Source organism: Macaca fascicularis, chromosome 19 (genome assembly GCF_037993035.2).
Source record: "Macaca fascicularis isolate 582-1 chromosome 19, T2T-MFA8v1.1".
Classification (NCBI taxonomy): Eukaryota; Metazoa; Chordata; class Mammalia; order Primates; family Cercopithecidae; genus Macaca; species Macaca fascicularis.
In genome coordinates this window covers 51259444-51280801 of record NC_088393.1, presented here as the reverse complement: position 1 = coordinate 51280801, position 21358 = coordinate 51259444, and the positions used below count along the sequence as shown (strand labels likewise).

The following is a 21358-nucleotide window of genomic DNA, read 5'->3' as shown; positions in this document are numbered from 1 at the left end:
TGGGAAAAAAAGGGCCAGGTTCCAAGTCTCTCAAAAGGTCTTTTTTTATTCTGTTGTCAACTATTTTCATGACCATTCTCTGGAGATAAACAAGTGCATTAGAAACAGACAATGTAAAGAGAAGAAAGCAGGAGGAGGGTCAGTTTCTAGATAGACACACAGGGAAAATATTCCAAATCCAGAAGAATTCATAAAATGCACTCAGGGAGTATAGCTTTCAGCGACGACAGCCCCACTTGCCACATCCCATGGCTGTTGACCTCTTACTTCCTTCTGAACCTGCCCTTCCTGGTCTTGCTTTCTTAGACTAATACAAACAACCGGGGAGCTGGGGTCAGATGAGAGCTCACAGCACTGAGTGGTAGGGTTGGGAAAGGCAGAAATGTAAGAAGAGTGTTTGACTCATGAAGACCTGGCTCACCTAGGTACACATCAACTAGGCAGGCAACAGATTACTGAAGGGCTTTCCAGAACTCATGGTTTTTATCCAGAATGACTGACTGAGGCAACGGTCTTGAACCATCGAGTTTTATTGAGCCAGAACTTGATGCTGTACCCTGGGAAACATGAGTTTCAAAAAATCTCAGTGGCTTGTGTTCTCTCTGAAGAGGTTTCAGGAGGCTTAGTATTTATACATTTGATTAAAGGGGAGAAGGCAGGTAGGAAGGGATGGAGTGGGCAGAAAAACAATTGATCTAATATTGTCTTTCTTCTGTGCCTTAGAAAATAAATATTATCAGAATGAGAGTTAAAATACTTGAGTTTTAGGAGCTAGATTTTGATTGTTCACCTAAAGTTACAATCACCATGTCTTTCTTTTACAAAGAAATATACATCTTGAAAGGTTTGAAGCCAAGAAAAAACAATTTGTTCAGGCCATCATCCAGAGATGCCTGAGATCTTTGGCTTTCATGTTCACCGTGTTCTTTTTTTCCTTCTTCTTCTTCTTCTTTACTTTCTTTTTTTTTTTAAGAGACACAATCTTAAAAAGATTGCACCACTGTACCTGGCTAATTTGATTTATTTTGTTTTGTAATGATGTGATCTCCCTTTGTTGCTTAGGCTGGTCTTAAACTGCTGGTTTCAAGTGGTCCTCCTGCCTTGGACTCTCAGGCTGGGATTACAGGCCTGTGTCAGCACACCTGGCCCCACAATTCTTCAAAACCTCTCAGAGAAAGCATTGTAGAAGACCCCTGTGGCTGTATGTTTCATCTGATCCTACATGACTAGGAAGGCTCATTCTTTTTTTTTTTTTTTTTTTTTTTTTAATTTTTTTTAATTTTTTTATTTTTTTATTTTTTAATTTATTTATTATTATTATACTTTAAGTTATAGGGTACATGTGCATAACGTGCAGGTTTGTTACATATGTATACTTGTGCCTTGTTGCTGTGCTGCACCCATCAACTCGTCATTTACATCAGGTATAACTCCCAATGCAATCCCTCCCCCCTCCCCCCTCCCCCTTCCCCCCTCCCCCCTCCCCATGATAGGCCCCGGTGTGTGATGTTCCCCTTCCTGAGTCCGAGTGATCTCATTGTTCAGTTCCCACCTATGAGTGAGAACATGCGGTGTTTGGTTTTCTGTTCTTGTGATAGTTTGCTAAGAATGATGGTTTCCAGCTGCATCCATGTCCCTACAAAGGACACAAACTCATCCTTTTTGATGGCTGCATAGTATTCCATGGTGTATATGTGCCACATTTTCTTAATCCAATCTGTCACTGATGGACATTTGGGTTGATTCCAAGTCTTTGCTATTGTGAATAGTGCCGCAATAAACATACGTGTGCATGTGTCTTTATAGCAGCATAATTTATAATCCTTTGGGTATATACCCAGTAATGGGATGGCTGGGTCATATGGTACATCTAGTTCTAGATCCTTGAGGAATCGCCATACTGTTTTCCATAATGGTTGAACTAGTTTACAATCCCACCAACAGTGTAAAAGTGTTCCTATTTCTCCACATCCTCTCCAGCACCTGTTGTTTCATGACTTTTTAATGATCGCCATTCTAACTGGTGTGAGATGGTATCTCATTGTGGTTTTGATTTGCATTTCTCTGATGGCCAGTGATGATGAGCATTTTTTCATGTGTCTGTTGGCTGTATGAATGTCTTCTTTTGAGAAATGTCTGTTCATATCCTTTGCCCACTTTTTGATGGGGTTGTTTGTTTTTTTCTTGTAAATTTGTTTGAGTTCTTTGTAGGTTCTGGATATTAGCCCTTTGTCAGATGAGTAGATTGCAAAAATTTTCTCCCATTCTGTAGGTTGCCTGTTCACTCTGATGGTAGTTTCTTTTGCTGTGCAGAAGCTCTTTAGTTTAATGAGATCCCATTTGTCAATTTTGGCTTTTGCTGCCGTTGCTTTTGGTGTTTTAGACATGAAGTCTTTGCCCATGCCTATGTCCTGAATGGTACTACCTAGGTTTTCCTCTAGGATTTTTATGGTATTAGGTCTAACATTTAAGTCTCTAATCCATCTTGAATTAATTTTCGTATAAGGAGTAAGGAAAGGATCCAGTTTCAGCTTTCTACTTACGGCTAGCCAATTTTCCCAGCACCATTTATTAAATAGGGAATCCTTTCCCCATTTCTTGTTTCTCTCAGGTTTGTCAAAGATCAGATGGCTGTAGATGTGTGGTATTATTTCTGAGGACTCTGTTCTGTTCCATTGGTCTATATCTCTGTTTTGGTACCAGTACCATGCTGTTTTGGTTACTGTAGCTTTGTAGTATAGTTTGAAGTCAGGTAGCGTGATGCCTCCAGCTTTGTTCTTTTGACTTAGGATTGTCTTCGAGAGCGGGCTCTTTTTTGGTTCCATATGAACTTTAAAGCAGTTTTTTCCAATTCCGTGAAGAAACTCGTTGGTAGCTTGATGGGGATGGCATTGAATCTATAAATAACCTTGGGCAGTATGGCCATTTTCACGATATTGATTCTTCCTATCCATGAGCATGGTATGTTCTTCCATTTGTTTGTGTCCTCTTTTATTTCACTGAGCAGTGGTTTGTAGTTCTCCTTGAAGAGGTCCTTTACATCCCTTGTAAGTTGGATTCCTAGGTATTTTATTCTCTTTGAAGCAATTGTGAATGGAAGTTCATTCCTGATTTGGCTCTCTGTTTGTCTGTTACTGGTGTATAAGAATGCTTGTGATTTTTGCACATTAATTTTGTATCCTGAGACTTTGCTGAAATTGCTTATCAGCTTAAGGAGATTTTGGGCTGAGACAATGGGGTTTTCTAAATATACAATCATGTCATCTGCAAAGAGGGACAATTTGACTTCTTCTTTTCCTAACTGAATACCCTTGATTTCTTTCTCTTGCCTAATTGCCCTAGCCAGAACTTCCAACACTATGTTGAATAGGAGTGGTGAGAGAGGGCATCCCTGTCTTGTGCCAGTTTTCAAAGGGAATTTTTCCAGTTTTTGCCCATTCAGTATGATATTGGCTGTGGGTTTGTCAGATAGCTCTTATTATTTTGAGGTACGTTCCATCAATACCGAATTTATTGAGCGTTTTTAGCATGAAGGGCTGTTGAATTTTGTCAAAAGCAAGCTAGCAGAAGGCAAGAAATAACTAAGATCAGAGCAGAACTGAAGGAGATAGAGACACAAAAAACTCTCCAAAAAATCAATGAATCTAGGAGTTGGTTTTTTGAAAAGATCAACAAAATTGACAGACCACTAGCCAGACTAATAAAGAAGAAAAGAGAGAAGAATCAAATCTACGCAATTAAAAATGATAAAGGGGATATCACCACCGACCCCACAGAAATACAAACTACCATCAGAGAATACTATAAACACCTCTACGCAAATAAACTGGAAAATCTAGAAGAAATGGATAATTTCCTGGACACTTACACTCTTCCAAGACTAAACCAGGAAGAAGTTGAATCCCTGAATAGACCAATAGTAGGCTCTGAAATTGAGGCAATAATTAATAGCCTACCAACCAAAAAAAGTCCAGGACCAGATGGATTCACAGCTGAATTCTACCAGAGGTACAAGGAGGAGTTGGTACCATTCCTTCTGAAACTATTCCAATCAATAGAAAAAGAGGGAATCCTCCCTAACTCATTTTATGAGGCCAACATCATTCTGATACCAAAGCCTGGCAGAGACACAACAAAAAAAGAGAATTTTAGACCAATATCCCTGATGAACATCGATGCAAAAATCCTCAATAAAATACTGGCAAACCGGGTTCAGCAACACATCAAAAAGCTTATCCACCATGATCAAGTGGGCTTCATCCCTGGGATCCAAGGCTGGTTCAACATTCGCAAATCAATAAACATAATCCAGCATATAAACAGAACCAAAGACAAGAACCACATGATTATCTCAATGGAAGGCTCATTCTTAAGAATTCATGTCCCATGGAAAATGGGATGAAGACAAATCAGAAAAGGGAAAGGGAAGTCACAGTAACAAAGGGACAGTATAGTCTTGGAACCGTATTCAAGTCACACAACTGCTGCTTCAATTAGAGTAATTTGTTTGGCAAACATCGCTCTAACACTTTCAGTTGTATGTTGGCTCCCCTGTAATGTCTGGAGCAGTCTATAGACTAGGTTTCCTAGAGTTTCTGAAGCATCTTCCAATTGCAATAGCAATCTGATGCAATTCTCTGAATTACAGTCTGAACCCAGTGTTCATGTGTATCTTTTGTGTAATCTACTCATCAACAGGCATAAATGTTGTTTATGTATAAGTTGCTATGGTTTCTCCAGAAGTTTACAAAAGTTATCTAGTTTCAGCTTGCAACGTTTAATCTACACATCTGACAAAAGGCTAATATCCAGAAATTACAAGAAACGTAAACACATTTACAAGAAGAAAGCAACCCCATCAAAAAGTGGGTGAAGCACATGAACAGACACTTCTCAAAATAAGACATTTATGTGACCAACAAACATATGAATAGAAGCTCATCATCACTGGTCATTAGAGACATGCAAATCAAAACCACAATGAGACACCATCTCACACCAGTTAGAGTGGTGATCATTAAAAGGTCAGGAAACAACAGATGCTGGAGAGGATGTGGAGAAATAGGAATGCTTTTACACTGTTGGTGGGAGTGTAAATTAGTTCAACCATTGAGGAAGACAGTGTGGAGATTCCTCAGGGATCTAGAACAAGCAATACCATTTGACCCAGTAATCCCATTACTGGTTGTATACCCAAAGGGTTATAGATCATTCTACTATAAAGACACATGCACACATATGTTTATTGAAGCACCATTCACAATAGCAAAAACTTGAAACCAACCCAAATGCCTATCAATGAGAGACTGAATAAAGAAAATGTGGTCCATATACACCATGGAATTCGATGCAGCCATAATAAAGGATGAGTTCACGTCCTTTGCAGGGACATGGATGCAGCTGGAAAGCATCATTCTCAGCAAACTAACACAGGAACAGAAAACCAAACACTGCATGTTCTCACTCATAAGTGGGAGTTGAACAACGAGAACACATGGACACAGGGAGGGGAACATCATACACTGGGGTCTGTTGAGGGGTGGGGGGCTAGGGGAGGGATAGCATTAGGAGAAATACCTAATGTAGCTGATGGGTTAGTGGGCACAGCAAAACACCATGGCACGTGTATACCCATGTAACAAACCTGCAGGTTCTGCACATGTATCCCAGAACTTAAAAGCATAATTTAAAAAAATGATACAAATATTAAAAGCAGAGTTTTAATTTATAATATACCAAAATGGAAGAAAAATGGAAGAAAATTCTGAAACCATTAGTTTTGAAACTTGTAGCCAGGAAAAAATTTAGGATTCAGTCCAAATTGTAGGTAAATAAGAAAATTCAAAAAATAAATGAACACGTCTAAAATTTAACAACTGTTGTTCTGTTGTTTTCTTCTGAAAAATAATCTTCCCCCTTCTGTTTCCCATTTTTATGAAATAGAAATCATATGGGACCGATGCATTTCCAAAGTAAGTTTCAGTCTTATACTTGGATTGTTTACATAAAGTACAGCAAGAATGTAGATTCAAGGCCTCTATGAATACATATATGTTTTATATATATATTTATACATATATGTTATATATTTTTATATGTATAAATATAAGAATATGCATATTCTATTATGTAGAATGGCACTAGAGTATAATAGCAAATCTGTACAAGTCAGCAGTAGCCTCAATTCTTGTTTCTTCAGAAGAAAAAATTCAACTAATGGTCATAAGGCAGAAGAAGAGACTGAGGCAAGTTTTACAGGAAAAGTGAAAGTTTATTTAAAAGCCTTAGAGCAGAAATTAAGCAAAGTAAAGTACACTCAAAACAGGGCCAAACCGGTGGTGAGATTTCATGTGTGTGGTTTGACCTTTGACTTAGGCTTTTCTATGTTGGCATAATTCTGGGGTCTGCATCTCTTCTCCTCTGATTTTTCCCTTCAAGTGGGCTGTCTGCATGTGCAGTGGCCCCAGCACTTAAGAAGGGAGCCTGTGTAGTATGTTTCCTGGAGTACAACTGGAAAACACAGACCAAAATAAAAGCCATGTATGTCAATAAAATCGATCTCCTTATAAAATTCTGTTACAAATTTCTATCATTATTGTATTACCTTGGCATCTATTTTTAATCTTCTTTCAACACACCCAAATTCCTTCTCTCTCTCTCTCTGCTTTAAGATATAAATTTACTACCTACTTTCTCTAAAACTCAGCAAGGGCTTCCTCAGATAAATATTACCTTTTTCTATTTACAAAAGCACAATTTAAATGCAACTTTATTTTTTTAAATAATGAGTTTTATGGGTTTCATGCATAAAGTTTTAAAATAAAAAATCTAAAGTATTTCTGTCTCCCTGTATCTTTATGTGTACATGCACATGTTCTATGTGGTATCACATATATGTATATGTCTGTACCTATGTTTACCTATTGTTTGTACATGTTATCAAATTAATGTAAAATGAAATGAGTACTCATCAATTAAGTGAATAATCCCAAATGCTTTTCAACACATGTGATATTAGTAACCTTCAATAACGGAAGAACACCTCAAATCAGCATGCATATCTATCTGCAGCCTCCTTAAAAGAAATTATCAGCCAAGAATTTTATATCCAGCAAAACTGAAGTTCATAAATAAAGGAAAGATAACAGTCTTTTTCAGACAAACAAATACTGAGAGAATTTGCTACTACCGAGCCAGCACTACAATAACTGCTCAACGGAGCTCCAAATCTGGAAAGAAATCCTGGAAACACATCAACATAGAACCTCTTTAAGCATGAATTTCACAGGACCTATAAAACAAAAATACAATAAATAAATGAATAAAACCAAGGTATCCAGGCAACAAATAGCAGGATGAATGGAACAGTACCTCACATCTCAATACTAACATTGAATGCAAGTGGTCTAAATTCTCCACTTAAAAGATACAGAATTGCAGAATTGATAATAATGCACCAAGCAAATATCTGCTGCCCTCAAGAGACTCTCATAACCATAAAGGGTCCTATAAACTTAAGGTAAAAGGGTAGATAAAGATACCCCATGCAAATGGCCACAAAAGGGAGCAGGAGTAACTATTCTTATATTAGAAAAAAATTACTTTAAAGCAATAGCAGTTAAAAAAGACAAAGAGGGACATTATATGACAATAAAAGGACTGGTCCAACAGAAAAATATCACAATCCTAAATACATATGCACCTAACACTGGATCTCCCAAATTTATGTAACTATTACGACTAGAACTGGGAAATGAGATAGAGAGTAACAAAATAATAGTGAGGGACTTCAGTACTCCACTGACAGCACTAGACAGGTCATCAAGACAGAAAGTCAAGAAAGAAACAAGGGATTTAAACTATGCCCTAGAGCCAAGAGACTTAAGAAATATTTACAGAATATTCTACCCAACAACCCAGAATATACATTCTACTCATGAGCACATGGAACTTTCTTCAGGATAGGCCATATGATAGGCCACAAAACAAGTCTCAAAAGATTTAAGAAAATTGAAATTATATGAAGTATTCTCTCAGACAGCGGTAGAATTAAACTGGAAATGAAATCCAAAAGGAACCTTCAAAACCATGCAAACACATGGAAATTAAATAACTTGCTCCTGAACGATCACTGGGTCAAATGTAAAATCAAGATGGAAATTTAAAAACTCTTTGAACTGAACAATAGTGACACATCCTATCAAAACCCCTGGAATTCTGCCAAGAGTGTGCTAAAAGTTCATAGCTTTAAATGCCTACATCAAAATGACTGAAAGAGCACAAATAGAGAGTCTAAGGGTACATTTCTAGAAATTCAAGAAACAAGACCACACCAAAGCCAAAACCTGCAGAAGAAAGAAAATAACCAAGATCAGAGCAGAACTAAATGAAGTGGAAACAAAATAATACAAACTATAAATAAAATGTAAAGCTGGCTTTTTGGAAAAATAAATAAAATTGATAGACCATTGGCAAGATTAACCAAGAAAAGAAGAGAGAAGAGCCAAATAAGCTCATTTAGAAATGAAATGGGAGCTATTACCACCAACGCCACAGAAATACAAAAGATCATTCAAAGGTAGTATGAACACATTTATGTGTATAAACTAGAAAACCTAGAGGGGATGAATGAATTCCTGGAAATGTAAAACTCTCCTAGATTAAATCAGGAAGAATTCGAAACCCTGAGCAGACCAACAAAAAGCAGCAAGATTGAAAAAACAGTTGAAAAATTAACACAAAACAAATGCCAGGACCAGACAGATTCACAACTGAATTCTACCAGACATTCAAAGAAGAGTTGGTACCAATTCATTTGACACTATTCCACATGCTAGAGAAAGATGGAATTCTCCCTAAATCATTCTATGAAGCCAGTATCACCCTAATACCAAACCCAGAAAAGGATGTAATAAAAAAAACTATAGACCAAAATCCCTGATGCACACAGATGCAGAAATTCTTAACAAAAGACTAGCTAACTAATCAAAAACATAACCCACCATGATCAAGTGGGTTTCACATTAGGGATGCAGGAATGGTTCCACATACACGAGTCAATAAATGTGGTACGCCACATAAACAGGATTTAAAAATCTCATGATCCTCTCAGTAGACACTGAAAAGGTACTCGACAACATCCAAAATCGCTTTATGATTAAAACGCTCAGCAAAATTGGCACACAAACCCACAGCCAACATAATACTGAATGAGAAAAAGTTGAAAGCATCCACTCTCAGCAGGGGATCAAAACAAGGATGGCCACTCTCACCACTTTTATTCAACAGAGTACTGGAAGTCCTAGCCAACATAATCAAACAAGGGAAATAAATAAAGGGCATCCAAATTGGTAAAGAGGAAATAAAACTGTCGCTGTGTGCTGATGATATAATTACATACCTAGAAGACCCTAAGGACTCCTCCAAAAAGCTGCTAGAACTGATAAATGAATTCAGCAAAATTTCAGTATACAAAATTAAAGTGCAGAAATCAGAATCTGCTACACACCAACGGTGACCAAGCAGAGAATCAAACCAAGAACTGAACCCCTTTTATGACAGCAGTTTTAAAGAAATAATAACTCAGAATATATCTAAACAAGGAGGAGAAAGACGTCAAGAAAAGCTACGAAACACTGCTGAAAGAAATCATAGATGATGCAAAAAATGAAAATGCACCCCATGCTCATGGATGAATAGAATCATTGTTGTGAAAATGGTCACGCTGACAAAAGCAATCTACAAATTCAACGCAATTCCCATTAAAATGCCACCATCATTCTTCACAAAACTAGAAAAAACAATTCTAAAATTCATATGGAACCAAACAAGAGCCAACACACCCAAAGTGAGACTAAGCAAAAAGAACAAATCTGGTGGTGTCACATCACCTGACTTCAAACAATTCTCTAAGTCCAGAGTCACCAAATAGCGTGGTACTGGTATAAAAATAGGCACATAGACCAATGGAACAGAATACAGATCCCAGAAATAAACCTAAATACTTACAGCCAACTTATCTTTGACAAAGCAAACCAAAACATAAAACGGGTAAAGGACACCTTATTCAACAAATGGTGCTGAAATAATTGGCAGACCGAAAGTAGGAGAATAAAACTAGATCCCCATCTCTCAACTTATACAAAAATCAACTCAAGATGAACCAAGGACTTAAATCTACGACCTGAAACTATAAAAATTCTAGAAGATGATATTGGAAATATCCTTCTGGACATTGGCTTAGACAAAAATTTATGACCAAGAACCCAAAAGCAAATGCAACAAAAGCAAAAATAAATAGGTGAAAATTAAACTAAAGAGCTTCTGCACAGCAAAGCAACAGTCAGCGGACTAAACACATAATCCACAGAGTGAAAGAAAATCTTCACAATCTATACATCTGAAAAATAACCAATATCCAGAATCTACAAGAAACTCAAACAAATTAGCAAACAAACAATCCCATGAAAAAGTGGGCTAAGTATGTGAATAAACAATTCTCAAAAGAAGATATACAAATGGCTAACAAACATATGAAAAAATGCTCAATATCACTAATGATCAGGGAAATGCAAATGAAAACCACAATATGATACCACCTTACTCCTGCAAGAATGTTCATAATCAAAAAATGAAAAAATAATAGTTGTTGGACAGGCACAGTGGCTTACACCTGTAATCCAAGGTGGCCAAGATGGGCGGATCACTTAAGGTCAGGAGTTTGACACCAGCGTGTACAACATGCTGAAACATGGTGAAACCCTGTCTCTACTAAAAATACAAAAAAATTACCTGGGTGAGGTGGCACATCCCTGTAATCTCAGCTACTCCAGAGGTTGAGGCAGAAGAACGGCTTGAACCTGGGAGGCAGAAGTTACAGTGAGCCAAGTTCGTGCCACTGGACTCCAACCTGGGTGAAAGAGCAAGACTCCATCCATCTCAAAAATAAATAAATAAAAATAATAGATGTTGATGTGGAAGCGGTGTAAACGGAACACATCTACATCACTGGTGGGAATGTAATCTATAAATGAGTGGATAAAGAAATTGTGGTATATATATATGATTGAATACTACTCAGCCATAAAAGGAATGAATTAATGGCAATCGCAGCAACCTGGAAAAAACGGGAGACTATTATTCTAAGTGAAGTAACTCAGAAATGGAAAACCAAACACTGAATATTCTCACTCATAAGTGGGAGCTAAGCTATGAGGATGCAAAGGCATAAGAATGGTAAAATAGACTTGGGGAAAAGGTTGTGAAGGGGGTGAGGGATAAAAGACTACAAATTCAGTTCAGTGTCTACTGCTCTGGTGATGGGTGCACCAAAATCTCACAAATCACCACTACAGAATTTATGTAATTAAACACCAAATCCCCAAAATCCTATGGAAAGAAAATATTTAAAACAAAACAAAACAATAAAAAATTTAAAAACATAGTTACTAAAAAATTCTTAGAAAATGTAACAAAAATAAAAAAAATAAAAAAAGTTCCTGAAGGTCATATACCAGAAACTCTATTATGTTGCCTCTTAATGCGTATATTTGAGCCCACTTCCTCAACTTCTGATAACTTATCAGGAAGCTGCTGATCACCTGTTTCAGGTTTTTTCTATCTATTGTGAGCCTGTATCTCCCTGTACCTAACTGCAACCAATATTACTTTAGAATTAACAACCACTTGACTTGACCACCACTTGGTGATGAACACGTGACGTTTCTAGTGTGTGGAGGTGGAAGGATCTCTCCTGCCCTGCTCATGTCTGACCAGCTACTTACTGCAACACTTTCAGATTTTTTTTTTTTTTTTTTAAGATGCAGTCTCCCTCTCTCACCCAGGCTGGAACGTAGTGGCGCAATCTCAACTCACTGCAACCTCTTCCTCCCGGATTCACACCATTCTCCTGCCTCAGTCTCCCCTGTAGCTGGGACTACAGGCGCGCGCCACTATGTCCGGCTAATTTTTTGTATTTTTAACAGAGACGGGGTTTCACTGTGTTAACCAGGATGGTCTCGATCTCCAGACCTAGTGATCTGTCCGCCTCGGCCTCCCCAAGTGCTGGGATTACAGGCATGAGCCACTGTGCCCGGCCTCAGATTTCTTATTATCAGATTTTAGGTAGGACAAACAGCTGATATTTCTGGCTTTTCATTTTTTTTTTTTTAACCAAAAGTATTAGTTCCCAAATGAAACTAATAAGCCTTAACCAAGATTACGGCTTAGCGAAGCATCTATGAGGCATCTCCAAAGAGGTGAAGGAGCACCTCAAAAACTCAAAAATCACACAAATATCAAAACAAATAAGGCTGGTTCCTTCATCTGAAATTAAATCCAGGATACAGCAATAAAAGCATAAAATTTTTAACTGTTCGATGATAAGGTAAAGTGGATTTTATTTCTCATAGGTTCCAAGGCAAGCAGTTTGAGTTTACAAAAAAATTAACTTTGTTTTAGGTCAGATTTTTGCTCTGTAATTTAGTTAAAAGAAAATTTAAGGCTAGCCATAACACTATTAGGTAGGTATCTTTCTTTGAAATTGAATCCTCTGATCAACCGTTTGGAACAAGAGAGCTCTAAAATATTTTTTAACTTAGAAGTCCCAATGTAAAGAATCCTTCTTCTGGCCATGGACAATTAGAATTTCCAGTGATGTATTGATTCTAAGTGACTCAATCCAACAGCCTCTTTGGTGAAAAACCAACCCCAATGATCTTTTCCCCCACCCCAACAAAATAAAATATGTACTCTCAGGAACAGGCTTAGGAAAGCAAAAGACTGGTGTTGCCACTGCCCTATCCAAGCAAAAAGACTTGGGATGACCAAAGTCCAAGATGGATGGGATTTCTTATGACAAGCCCTCCTGGGAGCTTAACACATTTGGAAAACAAAAGAAATAATAAAAAACCTCAGGTTCTCAGCCATGTTAAGTCTGGTCACCTAATGTGACTCAAAAATGATTCCTCCCCCTGATGGTGGACCAAGAGTGAGTGCTCCGACTTGGTCACAAATCAAGTCCTCAAGGACATATGACCACTAGAGCGTAATTGACATTACCGACCCCGAGTAGAGAGCAATCATATACCTGCTGATAATCAAAGGTTGTTCTTAAGACCACCTGAGTAAACTCCTCTACAATCCTTTGTATCTATACCTTTTAAGAGAATTCAGCTGCCTTCAGCCAAATGTTTTACTGAAGCTATGCAACCTCCCTGGCCTTCCAAGAAGGTTTGTGACTATTTCCTATAACTATCTTTATAATTTTTCCTCTAAAATCGTTTCCACCACCCTGACTGAACTCCTACATCTCCCCGTTTTCTGTTTCTTGTGTCTCTCTCAAAACAAAACAAAACAAAAGAAAACAAAAAGATTTCTCTCCACTTGTTCCCAAAGCTCTATGTCTAGCTTACCTTCTTTCGGGAACCATGGGTTAAGTGATACAATTTGCATTAGGTCCCTTAATTAAGCCTGCAAAACCGAGGCTCCAGTGGCTTGAAGCAGCTGTTTGAATACTTTTAGATACTGCTCCTGTTGTGCTGATAACTGTTGTCCAGTGATAAAAGCCCACCCTGAACAATTCCCTCGAAATTGGAGATCCCAAGTCGGTACCAATGACCTACTGACTTACTGACTTACTGACTTATCGAGTTACTGGCTTACCAACCGCACAGTCTTCTCCTTAGTTTTCAGAGGTTCTGTCGCAATTATTGGCAGGTATACCTCAGACCTGGGCACCAACATGCCAGGTCCTCACATGGGGCACCAACTGTCTGGGTCCAACCGGCAGACCCTGACCCAGCAATGGATGAACAAATACGCTCAGACACTCATATCCAGTGAAAGAGCAGGCTAGGTGGCCAAGTAACTCACGGATACCTAGAAGGGCCAGTTAAAGAGTTAACAGCAGCAGCCCTGATCTGCCAGTGAAATTCGCATTTATTTAGTACAGATTAAATAACAAAGGTCTTGAGTAAACACCACTACAAGGTAATTGACATTGCTGACCTCCCCAAGAGTAGTTCCCCCAGCATAAGATTAAATGTTGGTTTTAGGACCGCCTGAGTAAACAAGTTATTTAGATAAACTCCTCTACATTCTTGTGTATCTATGCCCTAAGCTTTTAAGATAATTCAGCTACCTTCAGCCAAACCTTTTACTTGAAGCTATGCAAACCACCAGGTTCCAAGGTTTGTGACTATTTCCTATAACTATCTTTATATTTTTTCTCCAAAAATATTTCCCACCACTTTGACTGAAGTCCCACAGTTGAGAAGACAGGGAAGTGCATCAAACAAGCAAGAAAAAATTAGAACAATTTTGACCATAAGAAAGTAAAATGTTGGTCAGTTCTTTCAACACAGATCAAAATAAAAGGGAGATTAGGGCCATGCTATGAGGACACTGAATGGCAGCCTACGTAATGGGAACTTCATCCCACAGATAAGAGAAGTCATTGGAAAGCTTTGAAAAGGTCACAAACATGACAAACAGCATTTCCAGGAAGATTACTGTGACCAGCACTAGGCAAGAGAAGTTGGGAAATGATCTTCAACTTTGGACACTTAATAGAAATATCTAAAAGATCTATATTTCTTTTCTTTCCTTTTCATGTTTAATTTTGAAATAATTTCAGACTTTCTAAAATGTTCCAAAAATAGGCAAAGTCCTCATATGCTTTTCATTCAACTTCCTTAAATAGTAACATTATAGATATGCACCTAATAATCAAAATCAATAAATGATTATTAACACTGTAAAATGAAAGCCTGTAGAGACCTTATCCAAATCCCCTCTATGTTCTGACTAATGTCATTTTTCTGGACCAGGATCCAATCTAGTATCACATATTGCTCTTCATTGTACTGTTCCCTCAGTCTTCTTTAGTCTGGGAAAGTTAGGATTTACCTTTAAGAGCTTCACAATTTTGAAGAGTATTGGTTACTTATTTCATAGCAGACCCTCATTTTGGACTTTTCTAATATTTTCTCACGATTAAACTCAGGTTATACAGTTTGTAGAAGAATACCACAGGGATGATGCTGCACCTCCTCCATCTATTATATTAGAATGCCCTAAGATGTCATCATCTCTGACTACTGGAGAAGTTAACTTTGATCACTGGGTTAAAGTTCCTCCACTGCAAAATGACCCATTTCTTTCAAAGCATTTTTAAACAACCAGTCTCTGGGCTACACCACACATTAGCCAAATCAGATAGGCTTGAGGGATGGTACAGGCATTGGTAGGGTTTAAATGCTCTACACGTGACTGTAATCAATATCTGGAAATGGAAACATATGGCTTAGACAGTGAAGATTAGAATCCTGAAAATCAGCTAGGAGACCATTGCTAAGGCTTCTCTTAAAAAAAAAAAATCTAATTCTAAACAAAAGCAAATAGATGTGGATTTTGGCATGGACATATGGTAGAGAAATTGAGGAAAAATAGAAATCACCTGATGGGGAAAGAGATGCGTAAGCAGACTGCAGTCCGATTAAAAAAAGAAAAGGCAGAATCAGGTGTGGTGACACTTGCTTGTAATTCCAGCATTTTGGGAGTGAAAGTGGGCAGATCACTTGGGCCCAGAAGTTTGAGAAAAGCCTGGGATTTCACCAGCCTGGGTGAAACCCCATCTCTCCAGAAACAAACACAAAAAATTAGCTAGGCATGGGGGCACGTGCCTGTGATTCCAGCTACTCAGGAGGCTGAGGCAGGAGGATCGCTTGAGCTCACAAGGTTGAGATTGCAGTCAATTATGATCTCGCCACTGCACTTCAGCCTGGATATGAGAGTGAGACAATCGCTCTTTAATTTAAAAACAAAAAAACAACAGTAAAAATAATGTTCTAAGGTGAGATCTAGTACAAAAACTGCATCTTATTCTGTGATGTTTGGAAGCTATAATTAAAATAGAACATGGAGGTGTTTCCATAGGAATAGCTGACAGATTCTATACTTTTTATGCAGCTGCTTCATATTCTATTGTGTAGATATAAGGTAATGTGTTGAATTAGCATCGTGCTGGTGAAAGTCTAGGTTGTTCCCAACATTTTGCTGTTAAACAAACAATACAGTGAATAACTCTGATTAGGTGTCATTTTTCATGACTGGTAGTGTGATAAATTTTTCCCAGTAAAGTTTGGGAGGCAAAAATATGTATTTTTAAAATTTTGACATGCATTAAGAAATTTTACTCTCCAAGGTTTGTACATATTTTTATGTTCCAAGAAAAGTAGTGGAGGGTAATATCACCTCAGCTGGTGTCACACTGAAGTCCTGAGTGACAGGACCTTTAGGGACACAGGCACACGGCCATATCCCTGGTGCTCACACAGGGCAGGGGCATCTGGATCCTGGGAAGCTCCAGGAAAGGTGAGGATCCCCTCTAGAGGACACCCTACTAAGGATCAGAAAGGGGCTAAGGTATTCAAGAGATTACAGCAGGTCTTAAACTATGGGAAAGTTCAACTGGAGGGCATTAAGGTTCAAGGAGCAAGCTGAGGTGAGAAAGTGGGAGAGGCTGAAGGAAGGAGAAGGTAAAAAGCTCTAGGGAAGCTAGGGAAGGCACATGAGGGCTCTCCACTCCTCCTCAGCATTGAACTTTGTAGTTGTCATGCTGGTGGGGCTCTGTGAGCTCTAGAATGTTCAACACTATCTGGGGACTCTACCCACTCAAGGCCAGCAGGACTCCCTCCCCCAGCTCTGACAACCAGCAATGTCTCCAGATTTTGCCAAATGCTTTTCCCAATGTAAAATTTCCCCCTGGCAGAAACATTAATCTACACTAATCTATAAAAGCAAATCACCACTAAAATCCATCACCTCTTGGTAGAAGATTTACAAGTGTGAGGGGGTAAAATGGAGGTCTTCAATATCTACTGAAATGACTTTTACTTAATCAGTAATTTGATGTCCCAGAAGGCATGTTTAGAGGTGATGCCACATGGCTGCCTGTACCTCACAGCAGAAAGGGTGTGGGTTTTCCAAGCGTTTTAACCGTGAACTGGAAATGTCCGTAATTGTGAAAGGGAATGACACCCACTGGGTTACATTAAAAAATTGATCTAGGGAGTTCTGCAGATATTGGGAGAAAAAAAATACAGAATGTAAACCCAAACCCCATTCTGATTCTCTCACCATCTTAGGGCCATCTTGTCTATCTATGAATGGTAGCATAGAGATTTTTGTATATTTTCAAAATTGCATACTGTTGGATCATTTTTAAAATAGGAATAAATCACAAACTGGATGAGGTAAGTAGACACTGCTGGAGTCTCACTTTTGCCCAGGAGAGCTGACAACATCCTGCTCCCCCTGGCCTGGACACTGACTGACTCAGGGGCCTAAATGCTCTCTTATTATGGAGAAAGAAGATGTTTTGAACATTCTCATCATTCACCCATTCACCTCTCACACACGTTGACCTCTGAAACCTCTTCTCCACTCCTGAATTTCATTCTCAATTTACTGAGCTCCATTTCTGTCTCTCATCCATTCCAACATGTGGTGGGTCTAGGTGGTGGCTTCGCCCATGGTTTTGTAAAAAACAAAAAACAAAACAAAAAGCAAGCAAACAAACAAAAACAATGAAGAAGACTTTCAAAATTGCTTTGCCTGAATCCTCCTTAAACTGACCTCCACCTGCAGCACCATGATCATACCAGCAGAATTTGGACACTTTTTCTGGTAATCAGATGCTTTCCATCTCTCATTAGGAAATGTGACTCTTTCCACCCTGCATAAGGATTTCCCAGTAGAAATCAACACAGAGATACTGCCTGTGTGTTTCGAAAGGAAATGGATTCTATAAGAACAAGTGAAAGCTGCAATTATAGAAAAGACCACGTAAAACATACATTATGTAGATGATTCTCACCTTTCCTTTAAGAGATATATTGTAAAACATGACATTAATAGTTATTCTAGAAGAATAAAGCATGCATACTGTTTTCTTAAATTAATTTTAATAAGGTGGTTCCTCCCTCGTGCCCAGGCTGGGACTCTGAACAAAATTCTCCATCTTCAGGGGCAATGCCTGAGAGGATGACATGGACTTAGGCCTGATATGCAGCCATTTCTGTCCACCCTGCCCCTGCTGCAGGACAGTACCAGCCCAGGGCCTAAATCTCCTGCTGAAGAGCTGAGAGAGAAAATGGAATATCCAAAGCCTCTTACCTTTCTCCAGTCCGCTTGAATGGGTACCAGTGCAATCCATTTGCCCCTGAGGACACCCACCTGTTGGTCTTTGGCTTTTAAGAGTCAGACCTCACTGGCTTCTCTGGGTCCCAGCTGCTTTCACTCTGCTGAGCCCTGCTCTTTCCCATGGGGGTCACTTCCCTTCCAAGCATGTCCTCCAGCTCCAGCTGACAGGTCAGCCAAACAAGAACCAAGAGAATGAACAACGATTTCAATATCTTTTGTCCAGTAGAGATCTAAACTGCACAAAAAAATAAAGAAGTAGAGGGGCACACTGCTCCCCTGACAACATTGTGTCCCAAAGCAATGTCTTCGGTGTCCCTCATTAAGGAGCTCGCTATCTCTCACCACATAGGCAAGTGCTTCTAGGGCCTCTCAATTTCTCAATGGGAGGCAACACACATTTTAACCCAGTACCTCAGCAAAGGAAGTGGTGATAATTACCTACCTGTGATAAAGTTCCTGAAAAGATCCCTAGACTGCAAATTTCCCCTCTGAAATACGACAGAAAAAGCTTTCCAATTGCAAAACATTGGCCTCCTTGCTGTTAAAAAAGTACCCCTGAAAGAGCCAAAACAATTTTGCCAAAATAAATTGCAGAACTTGAACTTTCTTATTTGAAATCTCACAAAACATTACAAGTACTAAAAACAGAAACTGCTGGCATAGGAATACAAATAGGGACCAAAGGGATAGAATTGAGAGTCTTGAAATAAACACCCTTATAGTTCATTTCTCTTGAATAAGGGTGTCAAGATAATTTAATGGAGGAACAATCATCCTCTCAAATAATGGTGCACAAACAACTAGATAACCACAAGCAAAACAATAAACTTAGAGAACTATACTTCCAACCATATCAAACAATTATCTAAAAATGGATGAGTGAGTTAATTATAAAATCTGTAACCACAAGAACATCTTAGAAAAAGACATAGGGGTGAAACTTAATGATCTCAAATGTGCAATGGATTCTCAGTTATGACCCAAATGCATGAGAAAGAAAAAGGAAAAATAGATAAACTGGGCTAAAGATGCAAGCTTTTTGTGCATCAAAGGATATTATCAAGAAAATAAAAAACCAAACACAGAATGAGACACAACAGTTGTAAATCACATTGACAATGTTTTCATGCCCAGAATATATAAAGAACTGCTACAACTCAGTAACAAAGAGAGAAACCTTCCAATTTATATGAATGGGCAAAGGACGCAAATAGACATTTCTTCAAAGAAGATATGCAAATTATCAAGAGGGACATGAAAAGAAACTCAACATCATTAGTCATTAGGAAAATACAAAGTCAAAGCCACTATGGGATCCCACACTAAACCTACAAATATGGCTACCATTCTTTTCAAATGTTAAATAACAATTGAAAGCCTTATGTAGAATTTGGAATCCTCATACATTGCTGGTGAGATTATAAAACTGTGCAGCCACTAGGAGAAATAGTTGTGCTGTTCCTCAAGAAGCTAATCATAGAATTCCCATGTGAAACAGCATCTATTCCTAGGTATACACCCAAAGAATTGAATCCAGGGACTGAAACAGGTACTCGCATGGGAATGTTGATTGTAGCATTACTCACAAAAGATAAAATATAAAACAATCCAAGTGTTCATCAGCACACGAATAAACAAATGTGGTCACACACACAACAGAATGTTAATCTGCCATAAAGAGGAATGAAGCTCTGACATCCGCTGGAAGATGCATGGACTTTGGAAACATTTATGCTAAGTGAAATATGTCAGAAACTAAAGAACATATATATATAATTCCATTTATATGAAACATCAAGAATAGGCAAATTCACAGAGACAGAGTAGAGATGATCAAGGTCTAGGGTGGAAAATATAGGGAGTTATTATAGTTTCAATTATACAAAGTTTCAGTTTAAAATGATAAAAATTTTCTGGGAAAAATAGTGGTGATGGTAACTTAACACTGTGTTTGTGGTTAATTGCATTTGATTGCACATTTTAAAGTGGTTAAAATAGCACATTATTCACAGAACTGTGCAAAATCGATTTCTATTATTTAATTCACCCAGGCTAAGGTGTTTGTTATGGCAGCTGAAGCCCATGAATACATCATCTGACCCAGTGTTTTCAATGAAACGTATCACTTTTTCAATCAAGTTAGCTGGAAGCTCCTGTCCCCAGAAGAACTGCAGGTCCCAAAACAAGAGCTCCAGCAGGGGTTCAACGAGCACAGGTCCCACAGGGCAGCCTCGATGTCAGGCGCTGGACGGCATGTGAGGCTATAATGATACAACCACAAGGTGAAAGTGTAAGTGTTTTTACTACTTAGAGACACTGGGGAGCACTCAGCACACCTGGAGACCACAGATACAGAGGTCAGCGAGCCCAGGCAGGGAGGAGAGAAGAGAACGGTAAGCCAATGTGTTTAGTAAGTCCAGGTGTTATCTGACAGGTTTCCAGCAGGGAGCTTTAATGGATGTGTTTAAAGCAAGTAGCAAACACTGGGACCAGGAGATCACGCTGTGATTGAGAAGTGGTCACTTTAAATGTAAGGACAAATGTCAGAATATCAGTTTAAAGAAATCAGATGGAGAGAGAGGAGCCCAGCACACCAAGCAGGAGAGATGCCTCTTAGATTTTATCGCTGGCCACCAACTGCAGTCACTTGAACCAGATACAGTATTGAAAACTGCCATGGTGAGCAAGGCCTGCCTCTGATGTGAGGCAAATAAATTTATAGCTTAAAAAATGAATGCCAAGGCAGCATGACACTATGAGCACTCATGACATCCAGGGACACCAGCAGGGTGTGGTACTGTGCCCTGGAGTCAGAATCCTGGATTCTGGTCCCTGGAAGTGAGAAAATGAAAATGACTTGTCCCTACTTCCCTGGCAGTGATCCTCCCGCCCTGCTGCTCCGTTTTCTGCTCCCAAGTCCATGTGCAGTGCTCAGCCCCAGACATCACTGCCCCCAGAGAATACACAGTGCCGCCTACTGCACACAAACACAAACTCACTGAAGGTGACAAAAATCGGTGTTCCGGACATCCGATCGTGAAAGAGTGAGAACAGTGAACGTGGAGCCACAGAGATTGGGACTCACAGGACTGGAAGGTGATGGAGCTGTAACATAACATATGTGTGACCTCGTTTGAAACGTGCAGATCCTTGT

At 38.9% G+C, this 21358-nt stretch overlaps 1 long non-coding RNA gene across 1 annotated transcript; it reads right to left on the bottom strand.

Moving 5' to 3' along the window:
* Window positions 1-6250: 6250 nt before the first annotated feature.
* Window positions 6251-18701, bottom strand: LOC135968354 (uncharacterized). Its single transcript, XR_012427644.1, has 2 exons — window positions 10792-18701; window positions 6251-7291 (listed from the first exon to the last, which is right to left on the bottom strand). It is a non-coding gene; the product is annotated as an uncharacterized lncRNA (long non-coding RNA).
* Window positions 18702-21358: the final 2657 nt, after the last annotated feature.